We start from the raw sequence: 13,454 nt of genomic DNA, 5'->3' as shown, positions 1-13,454 counted from the left end.
TTTGGATCAGAGGTTCAGCCTCACCATTTCTAACACTTTGTCTGCTCTATGGCTCATGCACATGTTCTTATGTTAGCTCTGAGGACACCCATTATTTAAATAAAACAGAACAAAACCATTGTTCTGACATTTTAACTTTCTGTTGAAAGACTGAGGAGTTGTAGGAATGAGATCCAGTTTCCTTACTGGTCAGCAGGGGCCTCTTGGATCCTTCTGGCTGTCTGTTTTCCTAGTCACATTGCTGGACCCATCTTCTAAACCAGCAACAGCACAGACGTCTATTTCTAATCTGCCTGAATCTTCTGTCACACCTCCCTTGGGCTTCTCTGCCACCAACCAGAGTCAAATCCCCAAGTGCTCTTAAGATTCCATTGAGCCTGCCTGGAGAATTCAGGGCAATGTGCCCATGTCAAGGTCTGTAACCTCAAATTACATCTGCAAAGTATTTTCCACCATGTAACACGTTCATGGCTTCCAGGGATAAGGGCAGCTCTGGGAGGAGCTTTGCTCACCCCAGATGTTCACACATTCCTTCATGAAATGCCGTTGGCTTTCATGTAGTTGTCTATTGAGACACATCAAATCTTTCTGAAGGAAATGGGAACGGGTATGAACACACATTCTCAGAAAGTGTCCCATTTCACATTTCCTATTGTCTGTTTGGTGGATTCTCTCTGGACCTTTTCCATCTGGGCTAACAGTTGTGCAAACAAAGCCACTTGGATCACAATTCTGTCATCTGCTCTCATTATACAATTTTTTGTCCTCATCTTCACAGAGTATCCCTGAACAGTTTGTTGTTCATCTGCACTTGGTTGTAAAATTTTTTTATTAGAGATAATTATTTGACAATATCACATCTTTTGAGAGCAGATGTAAGGGGTATCTTGTAACTCATACTTGGAAATCCTAAATTTAGCCTCATCCTCAACATGCAAAACTCCTCAGATGGCTGACAATCTTGGACCACCATTCCTGAAGCTAACTGAGCATGGTCCCAAAGTTTGGCATGTGTAGCAGCATTTTCTATGTATTTATTTAGAGGGCTCCTTATATTATCATCCATTCAAGATCAATCAAGATGCTAATTCCTTGATGTCTTGAAACTGAAACTCTTTTTATTTACCCAGAGAAGTGGAGCATCTAACTATAGATACATATGTACAACTGTTAAGAGGTAAATTGAGGAAAAGTAAAATGCGAAGTGTTTTATTTGAGCTAAGAGCAATTCTCAAGTGAGGCAGCTATAAAAGGGAGTTGATTCTGCCATTAGGGTGGAATGGGAAGGCTTTGTCCTCAAACATGGATGTGAGCACCTGCTTTCTGTACACACACACACACACACACACACGCACGCACACCTATTGTTTGGTTATACAACTGCTTGTTTGGTATACCATGCTGGAAAATACCTGTGTACATAAGTTTGTTGGTGGCTTCTGATCTATTAACATCAGTTTTGAATTTTTGAAAGACAGGCATTTACAAGAAATAAACCAAGTTAAATTTTGCCTTATGTTTTCAAATCAAACACGGTTAAGGTCACTTATGAAGCCTAACTAGCTTTGTTTGCTCAGGGATTTTTCTAGGTTATTTCAATTTACTGTAACAGTATAAATATACACTCTGTGGCACAAAACAGCTTAGTGAAGTTTTGAATATATGTGGTTATTTGTTTGAAAATGTACATGTTCAATGTGAAACACACACACACACACACACACACACAGATGGATCAGAAGGCAATTGTGGAATGTATGCAAAAGAGTTTTTCTACTAGGTCTATATTCCTGAGTACATATGATTCTTCATTTTGTAGGAAAGGAGGGATGGGTGATGGGTGGGGTATAGCTCAGTGGTAGGATGCTCACCTAATATGAACAAGCCTTGGGGTTTGATCCACAGAATCTCAAAATTAAAAAGGGAAAGAAAAAGAAAGGAGGGTGATGTAGTTCTGTGAAGCACTCCAGTAAGAACCACACATGGTTGCATTAGTTAAGTGGCCCTGGGTGTTGGGGTATCCACTAACCGTATGGTGAGAAGTGCGTCCACATTTCCCTGGAATCTCCTCCTGGGTTGAAAGCTCTCTTACTCCAGAATGAGTTTTCTTTCCCATAGTTTCTTTTCCCATATGTGGTGTCACTGTGACATGGGGACAGTCCTGCCATGCACGGGTATCTGTGCTCCTTTGTGTGGCTCCCTCACCTGTTACTCTTCCCTTGGCGTTCCGGGTATACTAGCCTAATCTGGAAGGCACATCACATCTCACAGAAGCATCTAGGATCCATGATATCGCTTTTAGTGTTTCTTTTAATAAAAAAACATTTTATAAAAAAGCAAACTTTATTTCCGAATAATAGATCTGTGCTGTCCATCGGATGCCTAAATGAGTTCAGATGGAGACACTGAACACCACCAACTGAGGCTATTTAACCTCCCACAGTTCTGGAGAGGGGCAAGTCCAAGATGAGGGCGATGGGAGACGTGGTGTGCAGAGGGCCTGCTTTCTGGTTCACAGGTAGCCACCCTCCTGATGGGTCCTCACAGAGCTGAAAGAGGGCTAGAGAAGTTTCTGGGTCCTTTTATGAGGGATCCCAATCCCATTCTTGAGGTTCCATCTTTATGACTTAATTATCCTCCCAAAGTTAAGATTTTACCATATGGATTTAGGGAGGATATAAATATCTGGCCCTTTGCACCAATTGCACTATGGCTACATTTAGTATACTTGTGTCCTATTTATTCATTTTTATTTATTATTTCTGATGTTCAAAAAATTCTTTACACTTTATTTTATACTTCCTATTACTCCCTTCATATTAAAAATATCTATTTATCCATTTATAAACTGAGCTGTAAAAATGATTAAATAATATGAGTTGAAGTATATGTATCATAAGATTTTAAGTAAGCCAATGACTTTGGTCAATATGATTTACTTGATTTTTTAATATTTATTTTTTAGTTGTAGTTGGACACAATACTTTTATTTTATTTATTTACTTTTATGTGGTGCTGAGGATAGAAACCAGGGCCTTGCACATGCTAGCTGAGCGCTCTACCACTGAGCCACACTCCAGCCTGATTTATTTGATTTTTAAAAGCTGTTAGAAGTCTAAAATCATCTGTTGTAGAGAATTTGCTTATGACATTTGCTGTCTGAAAAAATTCCACTTGTTTCCAGTTTAATGTGTGTAGCTAGCATGTATTTTCTTTTAACATTATGTGAAATTATGAGGTCATTGAAACAGTATGTAAAATTACTGGAAGGATTATTTTTGTATCAGTAAGATTAAAAAATTAAACTTTTTAGATATGTTATAGAAGAAGAGAGATCATTTCTTAATATGAACTGATTTAAATTGACAAGAGACCCTGGATGTAGGCAGGGCAGTAAAGATAAAGATGGTTCCACTGTCCCCTGTAGTTGACCTGCCTTCACTTACCTCCAAAATAATAGGTGTTGCTAGAACCCGTCAGCCCTGTCACCAGCGGTTGGAGATCCGTGTCACTGTCCACCACCACACTCAGGTGGTTCCATTTGGCAGACAGGGACATAGAGTGCCATTGCCCGTCATTGAGCCCAGCACCTAGAGGGAAGGTCGGTGAAAGGCAACGATGAATTATAAACTTTGTAAACACTTGAAAACAATTTTTCAGACCGCTGAATCAGTCCAGCGAGAGCAGTATTTACATGTTGATATATCACAGGCAAAAGGAAAAATTAGCCACCTTTCTTTAATGAAAGTATTTCATTTATTTTGACCAGAGCACACAGGTGAAAAATATTACTCCTTCTAAGGAGTCACTTAATAAATTCTGATAATGTGCTTAAAGTAGCACCTTGAATTTAATGATCAGACATACATGCCCAAAGTCTTTACCCATGGGATTCAAAATGCAGTTTATAAGGTTCAGTCTTCAAAGGGAATATTTACTTGCTTCACTAAATCTAATAAAAATAAATATTCTCAAAGAATCAGGAGATAGTTGTTGAAATTAAGTCAATAATAATTATATCCAGGTGTGGTGGCACATGCCTACAATCCCAGTGACTCAGGAGGATGAGGCAGGAGAATCAAAGTTCAAGACCAGTTTTAGCAACCTAGCAAGGCCGTAGGCAACTTAGTGAGAACCTGTCTCAAAATAAAAAAATAAAAATAAAAATAAAAGGATTGGGGATGTGGCTCAGTGGTGGTTTGATGGCCCTAAATTTAATCGCTGGTACAAAAAAAAAAAAAAGAAAAGAAAGAAAAGAAAAGAAAAACTGTAAAAGTCTTGAATGGGAAAAAAGGTCATTAAGCACCCACTATAGTGCATCCATCAAGGTCAACCTGCTTTCACTGTTTGAGGGACTTCAGAATAGTTGAGCAAAACTGGTGGCAATGCAAAATGATTTTTGTCCACAGAAATGCAAATTATTGTGCCTGTGAGATACAATAATTAGTTATTGATGAAGTTGTGTCTCTTTGTAAACTCATTTTGTCATTCCTTGTCAACCAGTATGCATGGTACTTGAAACTCTCCTTTGAACTGATTGGTTCATCTTACTGGTTTCCTTGTAACTAATGAGCTAAATAAAATCTTTTTTAAATTTATTTTTACTTTTAGTCATCAATGGACCTTTTATTTTACTTATTTATATGTAATGCTGAGAATCGAACCCAGTGCCTCACACAAGATAGGGAAGCACTCAACTACTGAGCCACAACCCCAGCTAAAATCTTTAACATATGTCCCTGTGTTCTCTGAATGAGAGCATTACAAATGCAGACATAATTGTACCTTCTTTTATTTAATATTTGATTTAAAATGCTTAGGAAGTCACTAGAGGTATACCTTACATGTAAGTACACTATTTTTATATATTTACATTTATATCTGTATTATTATATCATATTATTTTGAAATAATATGATAGCATGATAAATTCTTTGATGACAACTTTAAGCACTAAGTATTTATAATCACTAGAGGTAGTCTATTATTTTCTTTCATTAAGTAATATGTCAAAGATATGTGCCAATAAATGGATTAAAAGTGAAATTAGCCTACTATGTGAATACTTCATTGGTGTTTCAAAATTAGGCAAAAATTTTAAGGAGTCAAATCTATTAACCTCTAGGTTATTAGGAATTTTTGTAATACATTTAACATTTTATATGATGATCTTAGGAAGCCTGCTAATTATTAAAATGGGTCTTGCTCATTTTATTTCCTTGCCACAAATACTTTTTTTAAAAAAAAGTTAATATATTATTAGCATTTCAAATGTAGTGTGGTTCTTATATTTTAAAGATTAACGTTAATATTCCAGTTTTCCCTTTTAACCTTCAGTGATATGTGAAGCAGAAACAGAAATACTAAGAGTAATAAGGAAAAACTGTACTTTGAAACACACCAGATGACTAATGTCCTCAATGTAAACACAGGCCCTGTCTAAACACAATCTCTGGATTCCTTTGATACTGTGCATCTCTGTGCCTTTTACCTTCTTTGAGTTCCTTTGCTACTGTTAAAACCATAGAAAAGTCAAATTAAGTGAAAGATGGTTGTCCCCAGACATGCAAATGAATTTGGTGGAAACCCAACTGACCTCCTTCCTCCTCCCCGCTAGTCCCACCCCAGGAAACAGACTAGTTTTATATTATACATAAATTCATTGTCACTTTCTGCTTACATTATCGATCATCCTCTGAATTATCCTTTGAATTTGTTGTAACATCTGGTTCCCTCACTAACTAATGAGTTAAATAAAATCCTTGACATGTTCTTTTTATAACTATGTAAAATTCTGATAGTGCCCTCTCTAAAAATATCTTTTGAAAAATGAAAGTAAACTTGGTGTATTTTTTTTAAGTTTATCATTTATCCTGCAAATAATTTCTTTTTTACTGTTAGGTTATAATTGGTCTTTGACCATAATTTATATCCAAGGAAATCATACACAGAATTTATCAACATTTTAATGAGAAATCTTAAATTAATGAAGTAATGTTCTACAACAGAGATGCTTTTTTAAATATGTTTGCATGTGAAGATGATCTCTTGTCAACAACTAAATTGGAAGCACAATGTCACTCTCCCAAATCCATCAGCTAAAGTGGTGGGTGTGTGGGTGTGATGTAAGGACTTTGATTGTATTTAATTCTTGTTAGAGTGCAAACCAGAACTGGAGAAAATGCTTGCTCAGCACTTTGCCACATCTAGGAAACATGCAACATGTTAGCAATAATGTCTAACTAATGAAGGAAAAAATATGAACAGACTTTGAAATGCACCAAAGAGGTGGCTGGGAATCTTTTCAATAAAAGAATTAAGCTGATTTTATAACTCTCTATCTTCGACTAGGTATTTTACAACCGTGTTGGGACAGAAACTGACCTGTGGAGAACAGAGAGCAATGCATGTGAGATCTATTCAGAGACACATAAGCAGTTCAAGGAAGGAACACAGGGCTTTGCTGTCCTTTGGACACTGACCAGTTTTGCTAGATTTGCACTTATGTGCAATTTCATTTCAGGATTCCTTTTTCTGACTATACATGTGAAGCATTTGGAGTTCTTTTTTGAACTGGCTTTCCTGGTGTAAAACACAAATCACTGGCCACAGTGGCGCATGCCTGTAATCCCGATGGCTGGGGAGGCTGAGGCAGGAGGATCGCAAGTTCAAAGCCAGCCTCAGCAACACACAAACAAAAACTTCCTTAATGCCAAAGACTTTCACTTGCGCTCCCTTTTCTTAGAACATTTCCTTTAGAAAACGTGTAAATTCCTCCTCTGCCTCTTTGATGTGTATGTAGATTTAGGAAAAAAAATACTTAGTTTTAAAATAACTTTAGAAATCTTATTAAAAAAACATAAAAATTCTATTTAGATTTTTTGTAGTTTGACAACCTAAGGACATTTTTTTTTCTTGAGGTCCTGGAGACATTTCTTTGACATGTAGATTTGTAGATGTCTGTGTGGGAGTTTAACCAGGGTGCTGGCCCCACCTAGTGACTTACCTGCTTGTCAAAGAGGGAAGGGCTGTAGTTTTCTTCTGGATCAAACAAGGAGTCGTTACAGAGGTCTCCCCATCTACCAGAGGAATTTAGTATGGGATATTGTAGCAAAAGGCCCTGTTGGGTCCTCTTACTTGAATAGGAGTTATCTTTTCTTGGTAGGAAATTCTTTATTAGAACATATTAATTAAACTGAGTAGTGGGCCTCACATTCTCCCATGAAGGTGACATATTTTGGACATTCCCACACACCATCACCTCTCCTCCCACATCCTGTTCCTCTTCATTGATAGTTCCCTTCTACTTTTACATGGTCTTGTTTCTTGTATTTTTCTTTCTTTCTTTTCTTTTTTTTCGTCCTGCATTGGGTATTAAACCCAGAGGAGCTTAACCACTGAGCCACATCCCAAGCCCTTTTTATTTTTTTATTTTGGGACAGGGTTTCCCTAGGTTGCTGAGACTAGCCTCAAATTTGTGATCTTCCTGCCTCAGCCTCCAGAGCAGCTGAGATGATAGGCATGTGCCACTGAGCCTGGCTTATTGATTAGATTTTTTTTAACCTTGAGGACTTATGTGTAATGGGTGACATCTGGTTGGCTACAGAGATGGATGATATTTCTTTCTCTTTTTTATCGTCTTGATAGCAATCACTGAGATGGGCATCGAAGTCCGGTTTAATACTTATTCAATAATAAGACTATTTTATTCTTTTCTCTCTTTGTGAAGAAGATTCACTAAACTGGCAGGTGATCTCATTTTTATTTCCTCAGAATGGGTTCTGTTACTAGTGAATGAGTTGATCTTTGACATATGTTTGTGTATTGTGGGGAATGCTCGTTGTGAGGAAACAGAAAATAACTTTGCATTTTCAAAAGATGAAGAATACATATCCAATCTGAATACCTCTGTTTTATCTTCAGTCATTTTTCTGGGATCAGAAGGAGGGTAGATACAGATTCTAATATCTGTGCTTGCTGGATTATTCCAGAAGTATTGAAATAAGGCCATACCTTCTAAATTCCTTCTTCATAGGTCTCAAAATCCAACTTTCATGGGCAATATTCAGCAGCAGTCAAGTGTGTCTCAGGCCGAAAGAAATCTGTTTGGGGCCTGATAATCCCTGGCCTTATGGAAAATGACCCTTTGCCCCTTCTTGTTGTTTAAACTCCCTTCCTGTTTTAAGAAAAGCCCTGAGGCCGATTTAGGCATGACACAGATTCAGGACTCAGATCTTGTCCTAAATTTGCAAATCCAATCAGGAAAATGTAATAATCCCTGTAGTTACCAAACTTGCCCACACCACACAGCATATCAGTGTCAAATCTACTGCTAGGTTTGTCTCCTGAGGATCTGAGCCCCTAACCCAGTAGGGATAGCATCTGCCCAACAAAAACAGGTCCTGGGACAGAGATGGGAAAAAGGGGGCCTGATGGGGGGGATAATCATTGTGCTAATAAAACCAGATTTCCTTTCTATTGTTGTCCCTTCTTTGAAGACTAAGGTTTCCACTTCACAAGGGGAAAATAGTGGAGGCTTAGGGGACTTCTGTGATTTTTGAATTTGCTGGGATTCTTCCCTGAACACAGGGTGTCTTGAAAATGGGTCAGCCTTCAGCAAAAGGGTAAGGACTCCTGGTATTTGCTGGCATCTTTCAGGACAAGGCAACAGTTATCAATTTGTCTGGTAGGCGAGTCGGCCATGAGCCGGTGGGTAGGGGAAGAACAACAGAAGGCAGTAAGAAACAGGGAAGACCTCAGACACATCACTAAGAAAACTCCATGAGTCCCCAACCTGAGGCCACAGGGAGCCTGACAGGGCAGGCAGCCTTCTGCAAAATGGCAGGGCTGGGGGACAAACTGTCCAGCCTTCGCCAACCCATACATAATTATAATCCCTTCAGGGAAGTCTAGCTTGAAGTCAGGGGGAACTTTCAACAAAGCAGATAAGCTCCAGAGGGATGGGCCTGGTGTTCCAGAACCTTCTCCAACCATGGTTAATTATAATCCCTTAATGGAACTCCCAGTTCCAGACCATGCCACCACCATCTCTTGTAACCAGGTGGCCAGGACCCTCCCTTGTCACCAAAACCATGTTATGACTCCTTGTGACCCTGACATCAAGTTCCCTTCTACTTAATTCACATAATTAACCACTGAAACTCACATAATTAACCACTTAAGGGGGTTCAAGAGAATAGAAAAAAGACAAAAAATCTCAAACCCCTTAGAAATCCTCAGTTCTGTAAGGCCACTCCCTTCTCTTCAGAGACAGTCTGAGCCATTCAGCATCTGTGCTGTACACTTCTCTCTTATTTTCACTTTCCCAAATGGAGTCCTGCATGTGACTCGTCTGAGATCCTTCCTGAGATTGCAAGAACCCAGGGCTCAGAATCCCCATGGCTGCTTCGGTGGATCTCCTCCTCTGCTTCAAGTTACCTAGTGTGTAGAGAATACCTCTCCCCATAGCAGAACAGGAGAGCAGGCAGAGGGAGGAGGAGAGATGGAGAAGGGAGGAAAGTAACGGAAAAGTAAACATCTCTGTGTGGTGTCTGCTTCACTAGGTCCCCTCAGCATTTCTACTGGATGGAGGCTGGGCACCTGTTTATCAGGAAATGGAGCTCAAGTATAGGACATATTTTTCTGATATATCAGGAGTAGATCTGCAGAAAATTGCACTTCTTCCTTCCTTCCTTCCTTTTTTTTTTCTTTTTTTTTTTTTTGGTACTGGGGATTGAACCAGTGGATCTTAACCACTGAGCCACATCCCCAGCCCTTTTTATATTTTATTTAGAGACAGGGCCTCACTAAGTTTCTGAGGCTGGCTTTGAACTTGCAATCCTCCTGCCTCAGCCTCCAGAGCCGCTGGGTTCTCGTTTCTTGTATATAATCATTTGGGGTTCAGGAATCACTATAGTAATGGCTACATGTCCCTCATATAAACGGTCTGGAAGATCCTCAAGGAAAATGGCCATCCTGTTCCTCCAAATAAGAGCATTAGGTGTCTCGTGACCTCAGGTATTGACTTAGTACACAATGATTCCCCCTCTGGTTGGTTGTAAGATTTATGTGAACATGCATTACCTGCTGTGACATTCCTCAATGACTGTCCTGGCTGGAAGAGGCTCAGTTTGAGTTTTCCATCCTTAAGAAAGAGGAGAAAACTTCCCGCACCATGCCACAGTTCACCAAACAGCAAACATCCTTCTTTGTCCCATGTTCGAAACTGGAATGTGACAGATATTTTGTCCTCCCCAGAGTTGCCTGGCAGAGCCAGAGAACTTCTAGAGCTCAGAAAAGTGACGGGGATGGCCTGTGGTTGTGGACATGAGAAGGACACATTTCCCTATAAATAAAACAAAAGGGCATGTTTAGAGCTTCACGGAGCTTCTGTCTAATGAAAGATAGACTTTTCACAGATTTACAAGGGCTTTTTTTTCAATCCAGAATGTTATCAACTAATCTACTTGATAAAGCTTGAATCTATGTTATTTGTCTGATTTTCCAATGTAAGTATTATCATAATTGGGAAAACCTATCCTGATGACTTTGTGTGTGAGTGTGTGTGTGTGTGTGTGTGTGTGTGTGTGTGTGTGAAAATCTCCTCTTTTCTATTTCTCAGCATTAGCAAAGGTATCATCTAATTCAATAGGAGTTATTCTATGTCCTCCATGCCATTTTCCAGTCCTCTGATGGATGACAATGACCAGGACATTTCCATACTCTGACTGTTCTCCTGAACAACATTTGATCTTTCCTAAATAACATTCCTCAAAATATACTTTGTACCAACTTCATTATTTTACTGATATTCTCATTAATTAATGAGTCAATTACATTTTTGACATAAGGTTTTTCAACAATTACTTGCTTCATATTTGTTTAGCTTTTGGAAATTATACTTTGACAGTATTCCAAATGTTTTTTTTTTTCCAGCTCAGGCAGTTACATAAAAAGTTTGCTTATAGTGTGTTTAGCATGAAGATATTAATTTTTATACTCAATCATGTCTCTGTTTTCTTGGGTAGCTTTTGAGTTTCCAGTTTGTTAGGAAAGTTTCATGCCCCCCACCAAGTTCTATGCATAATCAAGCAGACTTTCTTCCAAGAATTGCTATCATTGTTGTTAGTTTCTCATCTTCCTGAAATTTACATATTTTGGTATATTCAAAATAGTGATCCAGGTTTACTTTCTGCCTTCTGGACACTGGTCTTTTCCAGAAGAATTTATGAGATAGTTCCTCCATTTTTCCTCTGAGCTGAACCCTACAACTTGTTACTAACTTACAAGTAGACTGGGATCTGATGTCTTTGCTTTGTTCTACCAACTGGCCTAACCCCACCCAACACCATATTGATTCTTATGGGCTTTGGGCATGTTTTAATATCTGGCAAGTAAGGCGCCATCTTTATGTTGTTCTTTATGTTTGTTTTTGTTTTTAATTTCAGATGGTGGAAGAAAGGAACAGTGGGTAGTTATTTACATGTATGAATTTCAGTTACAGAGAAAAAGCAATTTTTATTCTATTTGGAATTTTCTTTGAATAATTTTTTATTAATATACTGTATATGATTGGGGGGCTGGGGGAAGCATTACTAAAGTAACATAGACAATCTAGTTTAGTGGTTCTTAAGCCTTGTTGAACCCGATGGCTGTTAAAAATCCACAACCGGACCAATTAAATCCCAGTCTCCTGGAGTGGATTGAGGTGAGAGTATCTTTTAGATCTCCTCTGGTGCCTCCAAGATAAAGCCAAGTTTTAGAATTACTGATCCAAGGATTAAAGTCAATTTTAAGACTGAATCATATTTTTAAAAATTCTGTCTTAATGTACTTCAGAAACTAAAATTTTAAAATAATCTTCAATGTACATTAAAATATATATATATATATATATATATATATATATAAATCAGAACATCCATTCTTGGCTTTTTAAAAAAATTCTACTGAATGTGATAAATTTTATTGTAAAAAAAATGCTATGATGAATTAAATATAAAAAGATGAACAGTAATAGACACTAACCCATAGTATAAATCTAACCATCAGACTATTATTAATTTTTTAATTTTTTTCGTCAGCTGCAAATGGTGGGGATCCAGTCTGACCTGACCACAGCCATCTTGAGTCATAACAATCATGGTCCCAGAGGAAGCTGGCCAGTTTTGTTCTCATAGTTTTGCAGCAAACTACAAATAGATAAGACCATTAGAGTGGTAGGTGGAGCTTCAGAACCTGACCCTGGTGCAGAAATGAGCCCAGTTCTTTGGTATTAGCTTAAGAGAAGCCAGGAACATTCTGGTTTGCATGAAGTAATTTTTGTCCTAATCCATGCATATGCCCCTCCTTCTGATCCAAATTGTGGAGATGCATTGGTTTTGCTGCCACCCAGGATGGAGCTTCTGTCCATAAGACCCCCAATAAACAGCACTCTGTGCACTCCTGACTGTCTGCCTCTCCCTCTTCAGCCAACCGGGGCTGGGTTGTTCCAAACACTTGTCCTCATTGTTTAGGTGGTAGTTGTTTACACCCACACAGAAGTGAAGCTTCCTGCCACAGATGAGTGATGATTAGGTGAATGAGTCAATTATGACAATTGAATTTACCAAATTATTTATATATATATATATAATATATATATATATTATATATATTTTCCCTTTTAAATGTTGAAGCAACAGATTTTCTATTTTTATAAAGAACATCTGACATTGAAATAACTCAAAATGGAATTCTTATATCTACCGTTTTTTTATTCCCATGCATAATTTGGAAGGAATCTTCTTTTTGCTTGTTTCCATGTCAAACTGATACATTTCACCATCTTCAACCAATGCAATTAATTGGTTAATAGTTTTCTTTAGAAGGATATTTAGGACTCCATAAGTGTCAGGGTTATTATGGTTCTCCTGATTGGATGTCTGAGTCCCTCCAATAATTGTGGCTCTTTGTGACTCATTCTTAACTCATTCCCATTCACCTCAATGATAGTATATAGGGCAACAGAGCCAAAGATGTCAGGGCGGGGATGAAGGACTCTTCTTTACACCAGGGATTGGCAAATACATGATGGGTTGAAGTTCTGGAGGTGTTAGCTAGGCCTCTTGGTGTGGAGGCCCATTGTCCAGACACATCTTTGCATTAGGTTGGTTTCTGAGAACGCACCTCTGGCAAAGCTGGTGTCAGTAACCGAGAGTCTCCCTTCTCCTTTCTGTCCCAGAAATATTTAGTGTCTCAGTTTCTCCAAGAATGGGGACTTCAGGTAAAAGACTGTTCTTCTTTTATCTTTCACCTTGTCAAAGGTACCTGGAGCATTCTTATCAGTGTTCCCTTCGTGTTTCACTTTTCGAGCACCTTAATGTTTTCTTAGCCACCATTTATGTTTCTTTGGCATGGTTCACAGTAGGCTTCTAACTCTTCCTCTTCCTCCTCCTCCTCCTTCTTCTCTTTTT

At 38.4% G+C, this 13,454-nt stretch overlaps 1 pseudogene; it reads right to left on the bottom strand.

Moving 5' to 3' along the window:
• LOC144369659 (contactin-associated protein-like 3) overlaps nt 1-13,454 on the bottom strand; it is a 141,840-nt pseudogene that overhangs the window by 64,476 nt on the left and 63,910 nt on the right.

This window comes from Ictidomys tridecemlineatus, chromosome 13 (assembly GCF_052094955.1).
Source record: "Ictidomys tridecemlineatus isolate mIctTri1 chromosome 13, mIctTri1.hap1, whole genome shotgun sequence".
Lineage (NCBI taxonomy): Eukaryota > Metazoa > Chordata > Mammalia > Rodentia > Sciuridae > Ictidomys > Ictidomys tridecemlineatus.
Note: the sequence above shows the minus strand (reverse complement) of the source record. Positions and strands in the feature narration are given on the sequence as shown.